A 22,609-nucleotide genomic window follows, 5' to 3' on the forward strand; every position below is an offset into this window, starting at 1 on the left:
ATTAATTTCCCTTTTATCCTGCAGCCCCTAATCTTAAAACCCCACAGACTAGCCTAGTTTTTTTTTCATCCCTGGACTTACAAGCCATCCTTAGCAGCAGTATAGTTACATGGTAGGGGATCCTGGCACGTGCTTGAGCGTGTAAATATTTACACGTAGATTTCATTGAAAAATCTAGGAATGCCCATGCCCTGTCCAGATCACTCCCATGCCTTGCCCTTTTTTGCAAAACATTATGGGCCAGATTTATAACATGCGCACGGGCGTAGATTTGTTTGTGCAACCCGGCGTGAACAAATCTACGTCCGATTTTATAACATGTGTGTGCAGCCGCGCGCATGTTATAAAATCCACGGTCGGCACGCGCGCCGAGCCAAGAAGCCTTCCTCCATTCCCTCTGAGGCTGCTCCGAAATCGTAGCAGCCTTGGAGGGAACTTTCCTTCTGCCCCCCCAGCACCTTCCCCTCTCTTCCCCTATCTAACCCGCCCCCCAGCCCTAACTAACCCCCTCCCCCTGACCTTTGTTGGAGAAGTTACGCCTGCCTCCGGGCAGGTGTAACTAGCGTGCGCCAGCTCTCCATCCCCCAGCCCGGTGGCTGTTCCAGAGGCCTCGGTCCCGCCCCCGGAACGTCCCGGGGCCGGTGCCCCACCCACTGCCCCACCCCTGGAACGCCCATTTTTTCAAGCCCCGCAACTTATACTCGTCCCGGGGCTTGCGCGCACTGCCGAGCCTAAGCAAGATAGGCTTGGCGCGTGCAGGGGGAGGCAGGGATAGGTTTTCGGGAGTTGCGCGCGTATCTTACATGCGCAACCCTTTGAAAATCTACCCCTATTTATGCACGCACCAGGAGATACACGCTATGCACCAGGCTTTTAAAATTCACCCCAAGGATATAATTTTTATAGCCATTTATGTGTGTAAAAAACAGCTTTATGCAGATAAATTGTTGTACTAAAAATAGGTCAGGGTGAGTGTGTATAAAAATACGCACATAACCTGGTCACCTGCGCACCTGAGGATAGCCATTTCCAGGGGGCAGGGTTGGTGCAGAGTCAGCACTTGCATGCATACTTTTAAATTTTCATGTTTCGCAGGAGCTGCATCAGGGGCTAAATGTGTTGGGCGTGAAAAGATTACAGAATTATCCAAAAAGGGGGAAGTAATTATTTTTCCACTTTTTCACTATTTTGGGTTTAATGATTTAGAAATGCATTTTTATATATATGAACAAAAAAGTATGGACTGATGATTAGATATAACCCTTTCAATCGGTTGATGGAACATAGTTCATGTTCTAAAAGACGAAAAAGGGTAGTATGATGGTCCCAGATTTCTAAAACAACTATTTATGAAAAAATTATTTATACTTTATATTTTGGCAATACGTGTTTTGTTACATTAGACTTGTTCATTACTGCCGTGCATTGGGCTTTTTTTGTGTGTGCATAAATTATGCCATCTTAAGAGGAGTAACTATACATGAGTGAATATGCCCACAAGCTTGATCAATTACCCAAGTATTTTCAAAGTGGACTTAGGTATGTAATTTCACTTTGAAGTACTCAGCAAAATTTGCATATACAATGAACACACAGACTTTACTGCTTTGTGAGCTATTTGGGTGTTATCCTCCCTATACTTGTATTCTTTTTTTTATGGAAATATATGCAAATGTTCAGCTAAGGGGGCGGGGGCTTACTGCATGCCCCTATAGCAGGGCTTCCCAAACCTGTCCTGGGGACCCCACAACCAGTTGGGTTTTCAAGATATCCACAATGAATATGCATGAGATACATTTGCATATACTGTGGGGTCCCCAGGACAGGTTTGGGAAGCCCTGGCCTATAGTGTGCATGGGTAAAAGGAAATATATATCTTTGCAAAGTTGTACCTTGCAGACAAAAGTGCATCCTCTTTTATAAATTGCCAGTGTAATGTTCACCAGAAAGGTCACCTAACAGTCCTATTCAGCTATGCATTGCCTCCTTAAAATAAGACACAGAATGTGAGGAAAGTGGTAGTACTTCAAGAATCAAAGGAGGGAAAATAATTTCAAACTTCATTATGCAAAATTAAAGCAACAGAAATGAAAGAAAAGAACACTTATTTATTTATTTATTTAGCTTAATATCTACTTTTCCATTGCACATCAACGTGGCTCACTTCCTAGCAGGGAAAGAAACTAGGCATGTGAATGGGATCACATTTTTTTTTTTTTGACTTTTTTCATTTTTTAGGGAGGGGTGATTCTGTTTATTTAAATTAAGTTCATTTATTAACCAAAATAAGCATTAAATTAAAAATAAAAAACCACAAAAGAAAATAAAAGGAAACAGAAATGTCCTTCCTATGCCTCAGCCCACACTTACCCCTTTTGTGTGGGTCTCTGAAGTAGAAAGAGGCAGAAGCTATTCCCAGTTGTGCCTGCCCTGCTGGCTCCTGGTTCCAAAATGGTATTGGCTGACCCTGAAACTGGTACCTAATTGTTTTATGGCTGATGCCAATTTGAACAGGATCCAGAAGAGTAAGAGTGTCCAGAGGTTGTACGGCCCCTTTCTAGTTTGGAGATTCCCATGGAAGGGGTAAGTGAAAACTGTGGGGAGAGGGGCATTTTTTTTAATGTTAGCAAATGGTATGCGCTATTTCCTTATTAAACACATAGTTTTCCGAGCCAAAATCGTCTGAAAAATTTTAGATATTTTCGCATGGGTCACTATTTCAGTTTGGTTCCAATGAACTGAATCAACAATTGACTCAGTTATCACATTTTACTCATTTGGTTAAAATTAATGCACATCCCTTAAAGAAAATTATACAGGCCCGAGGAGAAAAAAATAGTTTGAGGAGTAGAAAAAAAAATGACTTGGTTGAAGACATGTTAGATGTCAGAAAGCGGTGACAAGGAAAGCAAAAACAGAGAAAGAGGCGCAGCAAAGATATAGCAACACACTAAGAAGAAATCCTGAGCAAAGACAGGAGCATGTCCTTCATCAAGACAAGTTGCGATGGAAATGGCAATTGGATAAATGGCGCGGAGCTAAAAGATCTGGAGGAAAATGACTACAGTCTTTTGAAAGAGCCATAAAATGGAAAAAGGATACAGAAAAAGAGCTTTTTCATGAGAGGATTTATCCACTCAGACTACAAGGGCTGCTTATGAACTTTTAACATTTACTCAATTAATGCAAACAGAAGGGCGTTATACAGACTCTGCACTATTACATCCTCTCCCAAAGGGAAGCATAAGCTAACAGAATGTGTGAAAAACCCCCGCCACTTGCTGACATTACTTGTGCCAATCATTGAATGAATACATGCAGAGCTCCTTGGCTGTTAAGTTGCTGCATATAAACACCTGGAAAAGCTACTGTCATGGCAATATTTCAAATATTTTTTGTGAAGCAAAACTAAATATGTGTGTTTAAGTTGAGTTTGTGGCAGAAGAACCTTAGGAAGAATATTATTTGCCGAAAATTGTGCTGACTGAGAGCAAATGTCAGCTGTCTAGTGAGGTATTTTACTGTACAGTACTTATAATTGTATTCTTTGGTCAGTTTGCAGGTAAATTGACAACAATAAAATTTGGCTCTTTCTAGTCTGCTAAGATGTTCATGCAGCTCTGGCAAATTACTAGTCCTTTATACCCAGAAGAGCAGAAGTCTGAGTCACAAGTAGAACTATGAGGAGATTTTTCAAAGGGATTCAGCCCATAAACTAAGGAGTTAACCTGCTAGATTGTTTTGGTTGAAAATTGTCTGCTTAAGGACAGCTAAAAGTGTATGACAGTTTTGAAAACATGCATATGTGACTGGGCTTTGCCAGTCACTAATATTATCCCCATGTGTTTTTCTAATTAGGGGCACTAGGAGGAGTTTTTGGGATTTGGGATTCCTCCTATGGCTATAACCCTACTTTTTTGAGGATAAGGATTCAATGGAGTATAAAGTCCTCTGGACCATGCTCATGGCTTCAGTGGTTGAAGAGTGGAAAGGCTATTGGAGAGCTAGAGATTCCTAAAGGATCTCAAAACAACAATTGAGATTTCCCCAAGAACTGAAAGCAAGGTGGTTGGAGTGCTGGAGATTCCCCTTGGATCTCAAAGAGGCAATTCAAGCATTCAAGCAAGAGGTTATTGAGAAGACTTTTGGATTTGTATTGATCAGTGTCAGAGGGAAGGGCATACCCCCGATATCCCTGCAGGGAACAAGGATTGGTAGTGGTGTAGGTCCAGTGGGGTCTTTACACCGCTCTGCTCCGCCTGCCAATGACGGGGACCCGCAGAGGGGACCTTCTTCTGCTGGTAGCGCCAACCCCACCTCAGCACAAGGGTCCACATTGCAACAGTTAGTAGAATGGAGAAAACTATGTCCACTCTCTCTCTCTTAAATTGGTAAATTTTCTGAAGATATGGTGTCTAAATTACAGGAGCATGATGTTGGATTGATTGAAAGAGATGATGAATAATGTTAGTATTATGAAATCCCATATTTGTATTTAAAGGCAAGGTCTGAGGAGCAGACCTTGCCTTTAAATACAAAAACCTGGAGGAAGTGCTTCAGAAGGGAGCCACGACACTTCATGTTGTGGCCCCTTTAAATCCTGTCTTCAGCCGCACGCGCAGCCCTAGTGCAGCTGAGAAGGGGGCGGAGTCACAGCATGGATCAGAGTCCCATGGCCGGCAAAGCAGCGGCCCAGGCCACGCGGAGAACGCCGGAGGCTCCCTGCACGAGCCTCTGCAGAGACCCGACGCCGCGGGTAAGTGTTAGGTCCCGGCCACGGACTGCTGCGGCCAGCAGCCATGACAGTCGGCCCCGGTCGTGGACTGCCACGGCCGGTGGTCATAACAGTATCCCCTCCTCTAGGCCTCCCTCTAGAAGGCTTAGGTTTACTCGGATGTTCATTGTGAAAGTTCTGAAGAAGAGTTTTATCCAGGATGTTCTTAGCAGGTTCCCAGGAATTCTCCTCAGGTCCGAATCCTTCCCACAAAAGAAGATACTCCCATGTCTTGCCCCTTTTCCGGACATCCAGAACCTCATGTACCTGGTAGATGGTCTCATCCTCAGCCCTATGCTGTGACACTTCGGGAGGTTTCCGAGAAGTCCAGGTGAATATCAACGGTTTCAGAAGAGACAAATGGAAGGAGTTATGAATCTTCAAGGTGGTTGGTAAACGGAGTTGGTACGTTACAGGACCAAGCTGACATATTACAGGAAAAGGTCCAATATAACATTGAAGGAACTCGTAATATGATATGGCGTGTGCTAAGCCATACTTTCTCTCCTGGATGGAACTATGGAGCTGCACGTCAATGCTTGTCTGCAAATGTCTTGGCGGAATGAGCAGCCTTCCGTAGCATGCGCTGGGTGTGACTCCAGAGTCGCCGTAACTATACTGCGGTAAGCTGAGCTGCTGGTGACGGTACTGGTAAGGGCACTGGAAGAGGCGGCCTAGGGTTTCGCCCAAATATAATCTGGAACGGAGACGTCCCTGTTGCAGTGCAAACATGCGAGTTATGAGAAAACTCAGCCCAAGAGAGAAGCGTCGCCCAATCATCCTGGCGGGCGTTGACATACATCCGCAGAAATTGCTTTAGCACATGATTAGTGCGCTCCGCCTGTCCATTAGCTTGCGGATGGAATGCGGTAGTGAAATCCAGGGCAATGTTAAATTATTTGCAAACATAGAGCCAGTAACGGGCCGTGAATTGAGGACCACGATCAGATACGATATGCTGTGGTAGGCCATGGAGACGAAAAATATGAAGCATAAACAGTTGAGCCAGGCGAGGAGCTGATGGGAGGGAGGGACGTGGGACAAAGTGGGCCATTTTTGAGAATCGTTCCACAACCACCCAGATAACTGTATTGCCTTCAGATGGCGGAAGTTCCACAATAAAATCCATGGAAATGTGCGTCCAGGGTTTCTGTGGAATAGGCAGTGGCTGTAGAAGTCCCCAAGTCTTCCCAGTGGGACACTTGTGTTGTGCACAAGTTGGACAAGAATCCACATAGGTACGAATATCCTTGTGCATGTCGGGCCACCAGTAATATTGTTGCAGAAGCGTTTGAGTTCTAGCTCTGCCCGGATGTCCGGCGAACTGCGAATCATGTCCCCATTGTAATACTTTAGTACGAAGTCTTTTAGGTACCACAGTCTTGCCCGGTGGGACTGTGAATGTATTGGAAAGGATAATGTGAGCAGGGTCAATAATATTTTGAATTGGCTCCTCAATGTCCACATCGGAGAAAGATTGGGACAGAGCATCAGCCTTGATGTTTTTTGTAGCTGGTCGATATCGAAGCTCAAAGTCGAAGAGTGAGAAGAAAAGCGCCCAGCGAGCTTGACGAGGATTCAGGCGTTGAGCTTGTTGTAGATACACCAGGTTTTTGTGGTCGGTGAAGACTGTGAAACGGTGTTGTGCCCCCTCCAACCACTGTCGCCATTCTTCAAGCGCGAGTTTGATAGCCAGGAGTTCTTTGTCGCCGATAGAATAATTGCGCTCCGCTGGGGAAATTTTCTAGAGAAATAAGAGCACAGATGACATTTCCCCGAGGTGTCGCTTTGGCTCAGGACAGCTCCTACTCCTTCAGCTGAGGCATCGACCTCCACAGTAAATGGACATCTGGGGTCTGTGTGTCAAAGACAGGGTTGTTGAAGGAAGGACTGCTTGAGGGCCTGAAAGGCTTCTACCACCTCAATGGGCCAGACCTTGATGTTTGCCCCCTTACGAGTGAGTGCCGTAAGAGGTGCTGCCAGCTTGGAAAAGTTCTGTATGGAAATACGGTAGTAGTTTGCAAATCTGAGGAATCGCTGGAGGGCCCGTAGGCCATTAGGCTGAGGCCATTCTTGGATGCATTTTAGTTTAGCGGGGTCCATTTGAAATCCTTGTTTAGAAATAATATACCCCAAAAAATGTAAAGCTTCTCTTTCAAAAATATATTTTTCTAATTTAGCATAGAGTCGATTTTCTCTCAAACGTTGTAGTACTTGAACCACATGTTGACGATGCGTCTGTAAGTCACAGGAAAATATCAAAATGTCATCTAGGTAGACTACCACGCAGACATAGAGCATGTCTCTGAATATTTCATTAACAAAGTGCTGGAAGATGGCAGGAGCACTGGTCAATCCAAAAGGCATAACAAGATACTCGTAATGTCCATCTCTGGTGTTAAAAGCCGTCTTCCACTCATCCCCTTCACGAATCCTAACTAGATTATATGCTCCTTGAAGGTCCAACTTTGAAAACACCTTGGCCCACTGTAGATGGTCGAAAAGTTCCGCTATAAGTGGCAATGGGTATCGGTCCTTGATGGTAATGGCATTTAGCCCACGATAATCTATACATGGTCGCAAGGTCCCATCCTTTTTTCTGACAAAGAAAAAACCGGCTCCAGCTGGGGATTTCGAGCGCCTGATGAATCCTTTCTGTAAATTGTCTTGAATATATTCTGACATAGCACGGGTCTCTGCGGCAGACAACGGATAGACCCTGCCCCGTGGTGGGTTGGCGCCAGGAATCAAATTGATGCTACAATCGAATTCTCGATGTGGAGGCAAAATGTCCGCAGCATTTTGGAAAAAACGTCCGAGAACTGCTGGTACTGTGACGGCAGACCCTCCAGCCGAGAGGCACAGATGAAGCTGCACGAGGGGCTTGAACCGTGAATACAGGTCTCTTGGCATTTAGATCCCCAATGAATTAGTTTTAAAGAGGTCCAGTCAAATTGTGGATTGTGTTGCTGTAAGCAAGGGATGCCGAGAACTATAGGATGAATTGCTCTTTGGATGATATAGAAGGAGATGCTCTCGGTGTGGTTCGGTGAAATGTGACATTCCATTGGTACAGTGTGATGAGTTATCCTCCCCGGCAGGGGATCTCCATGAATGGAGGTTATAATTAGCGGTTTTGGACACAAGCAAGTGGGAATACATAGCTGCTCTACCACATCTTGTAGAATAAAATTCCCACCGGCTCCAGAATCTACTAACGCCAGAGTGGAGAACCGATGGTCTTCGAAATCCAAGGTAACCTGTAGAGTTAGTGGGGGAGCTGGAGAGGTGATGCCTAGGGTTACTCCCCCGATAGAGCCTAGGCATTGGAGTTTCCCGGATGTGTAGGACAACAGGCAATGAGATGACCCGCTCCTCCGCAATAGAGACAGAGGCCTGCCTTGCGGCGTCTTTGACGTTCTTCTGGAGAGAGAGGACCTCGTCCCAATTGCATAGGTTCCTCAAAAGTTCCTTCGGGTTTAGGTGTCATTTGTGAGGCGGGAACCGAGCGGGAAGAAGTGGTACCCGCTATGTGCTTCCTCGTGCTTGATCCCTCTCGCGCTCTCTCCTGTAGTCGCCGATCAATTCGGGTTACCAAATCCACAATGGAATCCAGAGATTGCGGTAACTCGCGGGCTGCCATTTCATCTTTTATTCTGGGTGACAGACCTTCTAAGTGTTGAATATGGAGGCAAAGAAGACACTTCAGGCAGCTTTCATGGCAGGCAGGTAAAAAAGGGCTGAGCCCTCACGAGGCTCCTCTTTTTATTGTACATTCATACAAAGGCAGATGATGTGTCATCACATGATTGGTTCCTTTCCACATAGCAACAGATGTATCACTACACTATTGGCTTGGCTCAGGGTGTGTGTACGGATCATTTCATTGGCTGCTGAAATCTATACCTCCTGACTTTGTCCTGCCTCTGACTAGGGAACACCCAGCCCTTATTTCAGGCAATCAGGATTAATTATAAGCTAGAGAAATACATGACAGTCAGGTATCCTTTCCTAGGCAGAGAGGCTTAAGCACAGGTGATGCTTTTATTCAGTGCAAGGCCAGGGAGAAGGGAAGATAGTGTAAAACCCTGACATGGCTTGCTGGCAAGCGCATATTTCCCACATCTCACCCTTTCTGTTTTTGTTTAGGCAGCTCAATAAAGCTTTAGACCCTTACTGAAATCTGTTATGTCTTGGTATGGGCTGGAAATAGGGGAAGGGGGATTATGGAGAGAAGAAAGCTGATTCGGCGTGGTGTGCCAGCTGCCGATGAGCTCCTGAATCTCCATATCACCCAGAGCTGGTGCAGCGTGGTGTGCCAACGCTGCAGGGCTCAAGATTCCCTATTAAGCAGCATACAAGACATCTTTATATCCGGGCTGAGAGCAAGGTTTCAGTATGGATATGAGGTTGGGTATGCACTGAATACAGCATCACAGGCAAATAATTAAGATAATTATGGTAATTATAATAGAAATCACCCTTTTGAGACCAGAAATATCAGGGAGCCAGGACCATAGCCAGTCCCATGGAGAAGTTGGTATTCTGCCTGAAAGTGGTGCATCAGCAACCATGGTTTCTATCTGCTCTATGGTATGTGTGAGGTTTGCTTTATAGTCTGATATGTACACACAGCAATGAGATCCAATTAATGCACAAACACCACCCTTTAAGGCTAAAATAGTGTCCAAGGTATAGCTGTTCTGTATTGCTACTTCTCTAATCTGAGAAACTTCTGTTGTAAGTAGTTTTAATGCATGGACTGTCTGATTGAATAGGGCAGTCGTCCAGTTAGCTAGGATGTGTAAGTCTCTGTAATTCATATCATTTGGGTTATATAACTACAAAGGGTAAATCCCTCGTCCCCTCTATACTTTCTGCACCTGCTTGGGTCTCCCACTGCACATCCTGAAATCTGCCAATTGCACATATATGTGGTATAATTATGTAAGTGTTCAGTGATTAATACAAAGGTTCGGTTACAATATGGATATTTCCCACCTGAATCCCCTTCCCATCCCCTGTATCATAGTCCCAACAAAGAGCGGCAGTCTCTTGAATACGGCTACCAATGTGTAGTATGGTATTATTAACTGGAGAGTTAATGAAAACACCTCTCTGTAAAGGATAATTAGTCCATACTGTAAGGTTAAATGGTACAACATGCATCAGTCGATTCAACAGGTGTGAAAAGTTCTGTGCATCAAGGATGTACATGTTGTCCTGTCAGAGTCCTTGTTCTGAAATCGCCATAGCTGGAGAAATAAGGCAAAGGAGGAGGATGCAGAACACAATTGTTAATGAGTTGGCATTGAGGCAAGAAAAGGCGGCTAATCAGTTCTCTGGAGTTTTCTCAAGGCCTTGCTGTTCCAAGAGTTGTGCAGATTGGTTGGATAGGGCCTTGATCTGTCCCCAGGTCATGTGGTGCTGCTTTTTGCGAGGAGTCCGGTCTCTGTCCTTCTGAGGGCTGTGGAGGCTGATGGAGAAGTTGGGGATTGGGTCCTGTAGACCTGGACACCTTTCCATCTTTCCACGGCTTGATATAATGGCTTGAAACCCACCCAAAGTGGACCTGTGGGAGTAAGCAGAAAAGCATATCCTCGTTCCCCATTTTAAGGGAACGGGACCGTACCAGACATTAAATATTCTATACAAAACTGATGGCTGTGGGTGACTAACACTAGTCCCATAATGATTATCCATGGCTGTGGTCTTAAATTTGATATGTTTAGATGATTTAAAGTAATCAATACTTTGTTCAGCCAGTCCTGCTTAGGGGAAAATCCAGGGGCATTCCCTCCTTTTTGTTTTTGTTTTGTCAAGAGTATGATTGGTTCGCTCCACAATGGCTTGCCCTGTGGTGTTGTAGGGGATGCCAAATAAGTATTTAATGTTCAATTATTGACAAAATTCATGCAAAGGAATGGCTGCAGTAAGCAGAGCCATTTTTCAGAACAGAGGGTAACCCCATTATCAAGAAAGTTTTTATGCAGTGATCAATTTTCATTCAGTAAAATAGCAATAAATGTAAATTAATCATTTAAAGGAAAAGTCATTTGCAGTAAGCTGGATCACAAATGACAAGTATGTCAGACATTATATTAAACATATGTTACACAAGACTGACACATATTCATATTCATTCATCCTGCAAATATTAATTTACACAAAACTAACACATATTCATTCATCCTGCAAATATTCATTCATAGTCTTCTTGGCATCAAGACAGACAACAGATAACACATAATTTAAGCTAAAAATCTTATCAAAAGGTATCAAAAACAAAATTAGATCAAGGATCAAAAGTCAAAAGTCAAAAGGTGTTAGAAAAATGTTAAAATAAACTGCAAAGTGTTCACCTTCACATCTCCTCATGGCAGGAAGGCTGTAAATCTGGAAAATATTAAAAACTGGAATATAGCAAAAAATTACTAAGGTAAGGATAAAAGTGAGCTTCTTACTTTTTTAACCTTGGATAAATCAATTCCATTAGTCAATTTAATAAAATCAATTTGGATTTGCAAGAAAAGGCTTGGGAGGGATTGCTTTAGATGTAGCAACCTCTATCAGTAAAAATTTTAAGGTTCAGAATTCTGTATAAATTTTGTGAAAAAGAAAATAAAACTGAAGTGTCCTTAATACAGAAGGTCTGTAGGCCTGAAAAATAAAAACTATTATACAACAGAATTATTAAAACAATAATATAATATAACTTGTAGAATAACATAGCGCCTCCTAGTGGAGACACCATCATTACTTTATAGATTGCAACTATTGTTCCAGGTTGCAATCAATAATACTCTGAGCTTACTTTCAATGTGGAATATCAGAATACAATTTCTTCATATAATTATTAGAATAGGAAATTAAACACACTGTTCAGTAATCTCAGTTCAGTATTAAAGAAGTTTGAAAGTATTAAAAAGATTAACAACAGAAAGAGAGTGAGACGAGGAAGGGCTAGTGCAGGAATGCATTGAAGGTTGAGGGAAAAGATTTGGATCAGCAGGAGATCTGATCTGTCTGAGTTAAAACATATAGAAACTAGGGAGAGAAACTGCAGGACTAAGTCCAGTTTTTTTCTTTTCAAAAGTTCTCTCCCCCCCCCCCCCCCCCCCATGACTGGCTACCAAGAGTTAGTAAGAGGGGGAGGAATAGTGTTTCTCAAAAGAAAAGAAACAGAGCAGAGAACTCCACCCAACGAATTAATCCTTCAGTCAATAGGAACTGAAAGACAGTATTGTTTAACAATAGATAACATCAACCAGAAACAATGGCTGGCAAGGACTTGCTAATTTCTTGTGGACTTGCAGACAGATACTATTGTTCTCCTATAGGGAAAATTACAATAAGAATACAAGTTCTGTGTGCTGGCAATTCAAGCTATAAACTTAAATCTCAGAGAAATGGAGTCATTTTAAATGTGAGCCAAATTAATTTACACAGTATATTGTTCAAATTTCAGTACAGTTTTAACATAAGGCTCTGCATACACTTTCTGTGGGGGAAATACTCTCAAAATATGCAGATTTTTTGTAACTGAATTCAAAGACTAAGAGAAACCATTTTTTCCAAATCTGTCCTGTTTGTTCAATTACTCTGTTTAATCTGGTCTGCAATAGGTCATTGAAGTGTCTAATTAAATCATTTTTTTCATATTGATATTTTCTTTGCTTGTAACGCAGGAGTCTAATTAAATAATTTTTTTCATATTGATATTTTCTTTGCTTGTAACGCAGGAGTGCAGCTGCCTGGCCCAAGGTCTTATACGCTGATTTCCTTGAATACCTGGGGGCATAGCCACTGCTCATGGCACTCCGGGCGGCACTCAACTCTATTGCTGCCACACCTGGTTCTTTAATCCCTTTTGTAATAGGAGAGGCTTGAATCCCTTCCAATAATTCCTCCCTTGTGAGATTTCCATGTTCTAGGTGAAATCCCATGCTGACCGCGGCACATAAATTGTTACCGGGAGCAGCGGTTTGAGATGGTAATTTACCTGGACAAATTGGTGATGCAGAGTCAATGACTGTCTCAGGCAATGGCAAATGGGGGTACAGGGAGTTGGTGATTGGTGGGGGAAGGGCTTGCAGGCAAGATGGAGGGAGGCTAGTTTTTCTGACCTCAGTGTTTTCAGTTTCCTGGGGCCTTTTCTCTGAGGTGAACGCAGAGGAAGCCACAGGAGCCATGGTTGGGGACGGTGCCTTGTGAGTGTGTGTCCCCAGATGCTCTATTTCATATTCTGCCCCCCTTAGTTCATGGGTCTTTTCTGTGATGAGAGAGGCTTGAAGTCCTTCTAATTATTTTCCTGTAAAGTTTTCTTTCTGCTGTTTCTGCTGAAATTCAATGCTAATCACCCCACCCAGGCCAGGTTGTGGTTCAATTGTGCTCAAGGGCTGCTTTTCTGAAGAGGTGTGAATGGGCTTGGGTGTGGGTATGGAGAGCTGATACAAAGAATTTGCTGTCTCTGAGGGAGTTTGTGAATAAGATGGGGGAAGGGTATTCTGATTGAGTCTACCTGCTTCTAAAAGCACATGGTTTGGAAATGCTGTCTTGTAACTTTTTTTCCTATGTGTTCTATGGCCTCTGTACATTTTTGCCAGATTAATAATTGCTTTATGGGAGCTCTGGGAGCCATATGAAGACAATTGCCTATTAAAATCCAGTCCTGGATATTCAGAGTTCCAGCCTCCATTGAATACCAAGGGCAACGGCAAGCTATTTCACTTATTAATTTTTCTAAGTCCCCCAGGCTGATTTGCGCTATTTCTTTTCTTCTGGTGATGAAATAATGATTCTTGATGATTTTCTGCAGCAATCTGGCATGTAGCCTTTGCTGTACAGACAAATCACTTCCCATGCTCACGAATGTGGGGAACAAACTTGCTGAAAAATACTTTAAAAATACTAAAAAGTACTTTAAAAATACTTACGATTGCAAATCTGTTGAACGGTACGTACCTAAGCTATGTCCAGCCGAATGAGCAGAGAGTTTATCATCACGTCGCGGGATCACCAGATGTTGAATATGGAGGCAAAGAAGACACTTCAGGCAGCTTTCATGGCAGGCAGGTAAAAAAGGGCTGAGCCCTCACGAGGCTCCTCTTTTTATTGTACATTCATACAAAGGCAGATGATGTGTCATCACATGATTGGTTCCTTTCCACATAGCAACAGATGTATCACTACACTATTGGCTTGGCTCAGGGTGTGTGTACGGATCATTTCATTGGCTGCTGAAATCTATACCTCCTGACTTAGTCCTGCCTCTGACTAGGGAACACCCAGCCCTTATTTCAGGCAATCAGGATTAATTATAAGCTAGAGAAATACATGACAGTCAGGTATCCTTTCCTAGGCAGAGAGGCTTAAGCACAGGTGATGCTTTTATTCAGTGCAAGGCCAGGGAGAAGGGAAGATAGTGTAAAACCCTGACATGGCTTGCTGGCAAGCGCATATTTCCCACACTAAGAAAATGGACCGGAGGCAGTTCTCCTCCAATGGTGTTCAGAGGCCAAAGTTCTGAATTCAATGGTATAATCTGCCAGTGATCACCCTCCTTGCCGAAGTTGTAAAATCTTGGAACCTGCAACCACTTTTTTCCCGGGATCGTCGAATACTGCTTGAAATAGTTCCAAGAACTTAGGTAGATCTTGTAGAACCGGGTCTAACTGTCGCCAGAAGGGGGAAGCCTAGGCCAGGGACTTACCCTCCAACAATGATAGGATATATGTAGTCTTGGTGAGATCATCTGGAAAGAGAGAGGCTTGAAGATGAAAGTGCATGCTGCACTGGTCGAGAAAACCTTGACACAGACGCGGGTCACCGGTGTATCGTGGAGGAGTTGGTAAAGGAATCAAGGACCGGGTATTATTCTGCATTACTGAAGGCAGAGGTGGTGGGACGGCTTGAGCTGCGGCCATAGAATCCAGGCGGGCATTAAGTCATTCCAGGGAAGCCGCCATGGATTCTAGTATACGTTGCTGCTCCATGACCTTCTGGGCTAGTCCAGGAATAGTCTGACGAGCTGAGGCCTCTGCCGGGTCCATGGCCTTGGTATTCTGTTAGGAACCGGAGAGTGGACCCTTGTTCCGAGGTAGAGTCTGCACTGCCGAGAAGGAAGAAAACCCTTGTCGGTCTCCACCGTCAGATGGTGAGGCCTGCTGAAATTGTTGAGAGGACGAATTCACCCTGGAAGCTCGTGATCCCCCCAGGAGGAGCCCGTAGGGACACGGCCGCTGGGACTTAGGCGACTCCCTGAAGAATGAAGATGGTCTGGATGCAGGCACCTCCTGCAGGTCATGGGTTCCAGATGGCTGGCACCTCCAGCAGGTTGTGAGAAGTCTGGGAGTATAGCAGAAGAGTAGTCCTAATCCAGTCCAAGGGTCGAAGTCCAGAGAAGGGTCGAAAGCCGGTCCAGAAGCAGATAGGAGAATGGTCTGAAGCCGATCCAGGAGCTGAGAAGGAGAAGGGTCCAGAGCCAGTCCAAGTCGATACCAGAATACACCACCACCAGTCCAAAGTCAGGGGTCCAAGAGTCAATCCAACCGGGAGAAGCAGAAGCGGGATGAAGCACGGAACCAGGAACACCAAACACTGGAACAGAGCACATACCTCAATACCAAGGCAAGGTCTGAGGAGCAGACCTTGCCTTTAAATACAAAAACCTAGAGGAAGTGCTTCAGAAGGGAGCCACAAAACTTCCTGTCGTGGCCCCTTTAAATCCTGTCTTCAGCCGCGCGCGTGGCCCTAGTGCAGCTGAGAAGGGGGCGGAGTCACAGCCTGGATCAGAGTCCCGCGGCCTGCCAAGCAGCGGCCCAGGCCGTGCAGAGAACGCCGTCGGAGGCTCCCTGCAGGAGCCTCTGCAGAGACCCAACGCCGCGGGTAAGTGTTAGGTCCCAGCCACGGACTGCTGCGGCCAGCAGCCATGACAGTCGGCCCCGGTCGTGGACTGCCACGGCCGGCGGTCATAACATCCCAAATAAGAGCTGGACAAGCTTCCCAGGCAGCTTTTGCTAAAGATAATTTAATACTACATACTCATTTAGAAAATATTGAAAATTCATTGAGGGCTAAGAATCAGCGGTTTTTAAATTTTCCTATAACAAGATTACTATCTGTGATTGAGTTGTTTAAGAAATATCTTAGAGATATATTCAGTATATCTGAGGAAAAGGTTCTGGCTATTTCCCAGATATACTATATTCCTAGTAAGAAAAAAGTTGCTAATGTAGAGGAAGGGGGGATGGATATATAGGGCCAGATTTTAAAAGGGTTATGCGCATAAGGTACACATGTAACCCTTTTAAAACATCCCTGCGCAGCTGAGCCTATTTTGCATAGGCTCGGCGGCGTGTGCAAGCCCCGAGACGCGCGTAGGTCCCGGGGCTTGCAAAAAGGGGTGGTCGGGGGCATGGCCAGGGGGCGTGGTTTTGGATGGGGGGCATTTTCGGGGGCGTGTGGGCGGTCCGGGGGTGTGGCCGAGTGCCCCGACACAGCGGCCTGTGTCGGGGCCTGCTGCGCCGGCGTGCGTAAGTTACTACTGCCTGGAGGCAGTAGTAACTTTTCCGATAAAGGTGGGGGGGGGTCTAGATAGGGCCGAGAGGGTGGGTTAGGTAGGGGAAGGGAGAGGAAAGTGCAGGGGGGTGGAAGGAAAGCTCCCTCCGAGGCCGCTCCAATTTTGGAGCGGCCTCGGAGGGAGCAACGGGCAGCGCGAGCAGGACTCAGCGCGCGCAAGTTGCACAAATATGCACCCCCATGTGTGCGCCAACCCCGGATTTTATAAGATACGCGTGGCTACTCGCATATCTTATAAAATCCAGCATACTTTTGTTCGCGCCTGATGTGTGAACAAAAGTATGCGCTCGCGCTCTCTTTTAAAATGTACCCCATATACTCCTAATAGCCCAGATTTGTCTCTTTTTCTTGAATCTTCATTTGATGATACTTCATCTAGAGTTATTCTCCTTATGTCCTTATTTGCAGAGAAGAATAAAGAAATCGTTTTCCAGAACTATTTTCTGAATAAGAATTTCCAGTTTTGTGGTCAGAAAATATAGGTATTTCCTGATGTTTCTTACTTTACACAATGCCGAAGCAAGCAGTATTTGCTGATGAGGCAACGTGTATTGACATTAGGAGCTATTTTCTTTCTCAGGTTTACTTATAAATTTTTAGTTTCTTATCAGAACAATAAATTTGTATTTACGTATTCTACTCAATTTGTAACATATCTGAGGGTCAAAAATGGAGAATAGATAATTTGTATTTAAGTTACACATCTGCAGGTGGTGATTTGTGAGACATTTTCTCATTAAAAATCAATCAGGCTCTTATCTAAATTATACAATTGCATGAGCCCTTATTGCGAGTTTAATCAGCTCCTTGTAGAACACTAGCAGATTAATTAATAAATACACCTGTAAATTTAAAGTACTCGAATTCCAACTCCCTTAGTAACCTAAACGTAACTAGGAACTCAGTAAAATTAAGATGAAGGCAGCAGTCCAGCAGCAAGAGGGGAACTTTCCAGTCTTTTGCATTGAGTGTGACATGTATGATTTTTTTTACCTACCAGTGAGAGATTGCATGTGTGTTCCTGGCTCTCAGAGTATGAGTTCAATCTCTGGAGGCTACAGTGGCAGACCTGGAGGAGCTGAGGCAGACAGAGAGGTACATTGAAGAGACCTTTAAGGACATAGTAGCCAATAGGGATGTGAATCAGTCTTCAGACGATTGAAAATATCGTCAATATTTTCAAAATCGTCAGAAATCGGGGGCTCCCCCAAAACGATAGGAAAACCCCACATTATTGATCGTGGGGGTTCTCTTATCATTTTGGGGGAGGGCAGGAAAAACAGCACACAAAAATAACCCCTAAACCCACCCCGACCCTTTAAAACTAACCCCTTAGCTTCCACCACCCTCCCGATGCCCCCAAAAACCTTTTACAGGTACCTGGTGGTCCAGTGGGGTCCCTGAAGCGATCTCCCGCTCTCAGGCCGTCGACTGCCACTAATCAAAATGGCGCCAATGGCCCTTTGCCCTTACCATGTGACAGGGTATCCGTGCCATTGGCCGGAACCTGTCACATGGTAGGAGCACTGGATGGCCGGCGCCATCTTGTGCTCCTACCATGTGACAGGGGCTGACCAATGGCACCGGTAGCCCCTGTGACATAGTAAGGGCAAAGGCTATCAGCGCCATTTTGAGTAATGGCATCGGACAGCCGGTGGGCAGGAGGTCGCTCCCGGACCCCCGCTGGACTTTCGGCAAGTCTTGTGGGGGTCAGGAGGCCCCCCCAAGCTGGCCAAAAGTCCCTGGGGGTCCAAGAGGGGTCCCGGAGCGACCTCCTGCACTCCGGCCGTCCGATGCCAGTACTGAAAATGGCGCCGATAGCCTTTGCCCATACTATTTCACAGGGGCTACCGGTGCCATTGGTCAGCCTCTGTCACATGGTAGGAGCACAAGATGGCGCCGATGACCATGTGACAGGGGCTGACCAATGGCACCGGTAGCCCCTGTGACAAAGGCTATCGGCGCCATGATGAAACCGGCACCAAGGGTGTGAGAGTGCAGGGGATGGTTCCCGGACTCCCCGCTGGACCACCAGGGAGTTTTGGTAAGTCTTGGGGGGGGTCAGGAGGGTGGGGGGTTGTAGTTAATTTTAATTTTAGCTGGGACACGAATAGAAATCACCGAATTAATGCATCGGGGCGCCATATGGCCGAATGCAACGTATTTGCTCTCCGACGAATCCGAATCACAAATGCAACGTATGGCGTCCCTCTGCACATCTCTAGAAGATATGGTCCTGTATCCAACAGCAGATGCCAGGTCGAGTGGGATTTGTAAAACTAGTTGGCAATCAGAGCCTCTCGTTGTCACTTCTCACTGAGACAATCGTACAATGAAAGTGTGCATGACTGCAGCAAATCCACCATGGGCCAATAATGGTCACACAGTCTTAGTTTCTCTACCATTTGCAATCCTGGTAGCAAGTCTGTTGGCAAAGTCCTCACAAGGCAAAGTACCCATGAGAATCCTAAATACTGGATCACAAGCCATGCACCTTCCACCAAGAATCAGGGTGGCAAAGGTGATCATTCCAGAGAAAGTCTGCCCAAGAATACCTATTACCTTCCAGGACTTTGATGCTGTAGTTAAGATACAGAGATATGACGCTGATCAGGAAGATGCTAAGCATCAGTAGATAGAGATACCTGTAGAAGTCACATGGAAGGATTTCACAGATGAACAGAGTCAATGCTTAAGAATCTATTGCAGAAGCATCAAGCTGTATTCTCAAATGACACAAATTTCAAATAAGCATCAGCTATTCAGCAAACCATAAATACCTGAACCATTGCACCTATAAAGCAGAGGCACCAAATAGTTTCCCCACACATCTATGATGAGTTCAAGCAGCATGTAAAGTGTCTGGTTACTTAAGGAATCCTGAAAGAAAGCAATGGTCCATGGGCCTTACCTGCTGTTGTCATAAAAAAGAAGGATGACAGTTTTTGATTCTTTTGTTATTTTAAACTAAACCAAGTCACATTTAATGATGCCTATCCCTTGCCATGCATCGATGAGTCATTGGATGCCTTGAACCAGGCTGCTCTCTTTTCTTCATTAGATTTAACGTCAGGATATTTCCAGGTTGCCATGGATCCAGCAGACCAACTAAAATCTGCTGTCATCATTGTAGAATATGCTGATGGAAAAATACCTGAGGCCTTGAAATGAATTAGGCCCTGAAGAACAGGCCAGCATGAACTGGTGCTGCACGAAACCACAAGCATCAGCAAAAACCAGATGGAAGTCACAGGATGAGCATTAGACAACGCCTAGGGGGATAAAGGAACTAATCTGTGAGACAGAATGCGTGTACAAAGCAAGATAAGATATAACGGGGAACAAAGAGCAGCTGCATTTTGCAGCAAGACTAACGAAAATCTTGTGGCTTGGAGCAAATATAGGAGTCATCATGAGCTAGCAGAAAAAGATGTATTTAGAGACAGCCTGCACTAAGAAAAATTTTAAGCAAACGTTCCTGCCCTAGATGTGCTATGTACATGCTGTGAGTATACCTTTGCTTCCTGTGTATACCTTTGCTTATACCCAGTATAATAAATACAATATATCTTGATTAAACCAATGATTAGAGTCGTTTATATGCAGAAAAACATCTGGCAACCGCGGCAGGACCGCGTTTTGTCTTTAAAAATTTTTTGATGAACAACTCTGGTCATTTAAATTGTCAGTGTTATGCATTTAAAGTGTCAGAATTGTGAAAAGTAGAAGATTCACATTCTTGGTGATTCCCTTGACTTGGAGTGATCAACCGTGGTCAAGGCGTAGTCAGTTTAAAGCCAAGTCCTGTGTGAATCTTGATGAAAAGCGCGCAAAGGGTTTAGATTCACGTTCTTGGTGTAAAAAGAAAGCCAAGTCCTGTGTGAATCTTGGAAAAACGGGTACCCAGGGTTAAAATACTGCAGAAAAGAGTGAAGTGATATTTTTCTTGTATTTATTGTGTGGTTTGATACTAGCATGTATATATTTTTTGTTCCTATTTTGCATTGGTTATTATATTCAGTTACTGGTGCGTAGAATAAGTAGACGGAACACGGATACAGATGAATATGCTTAGAATTGTTTTTGATGCTTAAGAACTGTAAGAACTGTACCTTTTAATACTTAGAACTGTATACTTTAGTGCTTAGAACTGTATATGCTTAGAATTATATATTTTAGTACTTAGAACTGTATACCTTTAATACCTAGGATTATTAAGATTGTATATCAATAAACATATTATTTTACTCTTACCTTATTCTCGCCTACCTCACTCCTAACATTTGGCGACGAGGGTAGGGATGGCTTTATTTAAAAAGGCTTTATTTAGAAAGAAAGCAAAGCAGCCATCCGAACCTGTTACTCCTGTGGATGTTAAAATCCCAGGATGGGAAAAAACTCCCTATTCTGTGCTGGCACAGGAATAGGCAATGAATATGGGATTGGCAGAAGCATGGGATGTAGGTAGCGAGCCTGTAAATATTGTAGACAAATTACAAGAGGTCCCAGTAAAAAAAGGGAAGGAATTGGAGGCAGTAGGAAGACGTGGCTGGCTTTTATTGACAGGATACAGAAACTGTCACGAAGAAAAGCACAGTTTGCAATTGAAATTAGCTGCACTAGAAAAAGAAATGGATGGTCTGCAAAAAGACAACATTATGTTGCGATGCCACTTAGAAATAGTTTCCCAGAAAGCAGACCATTATCAATCAGTGGCAGAACGAGCGGCTGTGCGGCTGGCACAGCATAAATATCGAAAGCGTAGACAAGTGAATAAAATGAAAAATGAATGGAATCCCGAAACATGGGACGGGAATATTTGGGATTCCACAGATACAGACAGTGCAGAGGAGGCAGAAGTAGAATCCCCGTCAAAAATAAATACTGTCGAACAAGCATGCCCTATTGTTCGGCAAGCGGTAGAACAGGAGGCTACCCAAGTGTTAGAAGATTTCACACAGCAAGATAGAATGAAGCATGAATTTCCCGCTATACAGACACAGAAAGTTAGTGACCAGCCTTTAAAGGCAGCTGGATATCAGCCTACAGGGAACTCCGCTAGGATTGATATCACGAACAGAGTCCATATAGAATTAGATTCCCCAGCCCGTGAACAGATTAATGAAACATTTGGAGCCTGTGGCTATCAGCATAATGACCCAGCCTCTTTAAAACCTTTAGACAAGTGTTTAAGAACAATTGAGGGACAGAATGAAAATTGTCATGAGACAACAGCAGATAGGGTAGATGCCCCAGTGGCACACAATACCCCAGTAACACACAATACCAGGTTTGGGAAAAGGGGAGTGCCTGGCAACACTCCGTTACATTTTATTGCCCCTATCATTCCTTTCTTTGCAGTAGTAGAACACTTTTTTGCTCTACCACTCTTACACAAATGTGTCATGATTATGTATCCCATTCTGTGTGTATTTAACTTTAGCATTATGTGACAACAGAAGGTGTTGTTTGTTAAGAATCAAAAGGACACTAAACTAGAATTAAAAGCAGCAGCTAAGAAAAAGCACTTTTTAGAGCAGCAGTATGTGGGAAGAATCCATGGCATTCTAATGCCTTAGCAGACAAATTATTTTGGTCACAATGTTGTTCACAACGATTTAAGATTGGCTAAACATTGAAAAAAAAACCATAAAACCAAATCCTCCTCTGATTAACACCACTGCGAACAGAGGAGCAAATGATCCAGAAGAGGGGGGAGTGAAAATCCGCCATTGCATACATCTGTAACAGGATGTTGAAGGGAAGCTTATATTTAGTTAGAAGTTTTGTGGCATTTGTTATTGAGAAAAGGACATACAGGAAAAAATTGTCACAAACCCCTGGATTTTACTTTCAGTATTTACCTTCCCTTCCCGGCAGGCCCCTATGTGGCCTCAGCTGATAACCTAATGAAAAGCTTATAATATTTTAATTGTGCAGCTATAGATTTAGCTAAAACAGAAGCAGGGAGAGACTAAACTTTTTTTCCTTTCTCCTATCTAGTGATTTTTAACCTTAACGGTGCTGCTCAGTTACTTATAGCTAGCCGTTTAAAACTTTGTAATGTGATTCAAAAGATTACCATTAACCTCTCTTTGTATGTGAGATTTTTCTTTTACAGATTTACAAGAATAAAAACTGCTGTACAGGAAGCTGAGGGTTTTTTTTTCTCTTAGATTTTGTTTTGTTTTTTTTCTGAACAGATCTGTTTTAAATATTCTGATTTTTGCTTAATTTTGGATCCAAAGATTTTTG

Source organism: Rhinatrema bivittatum, chromosome 1 (assembly GCF_901001135.1).
Source record: "Rhinatrema bivittatum chromosome 1, aRhiBiv1.1, whole genome shotgun sequence".
Taxonomy (NCBI): Eukaryota; Metazoa; Chordata; class Amphibia; order Gymnophiona; family Rhinatrematidae; genus Rhinatrema; species Rhinatrema bivittatum.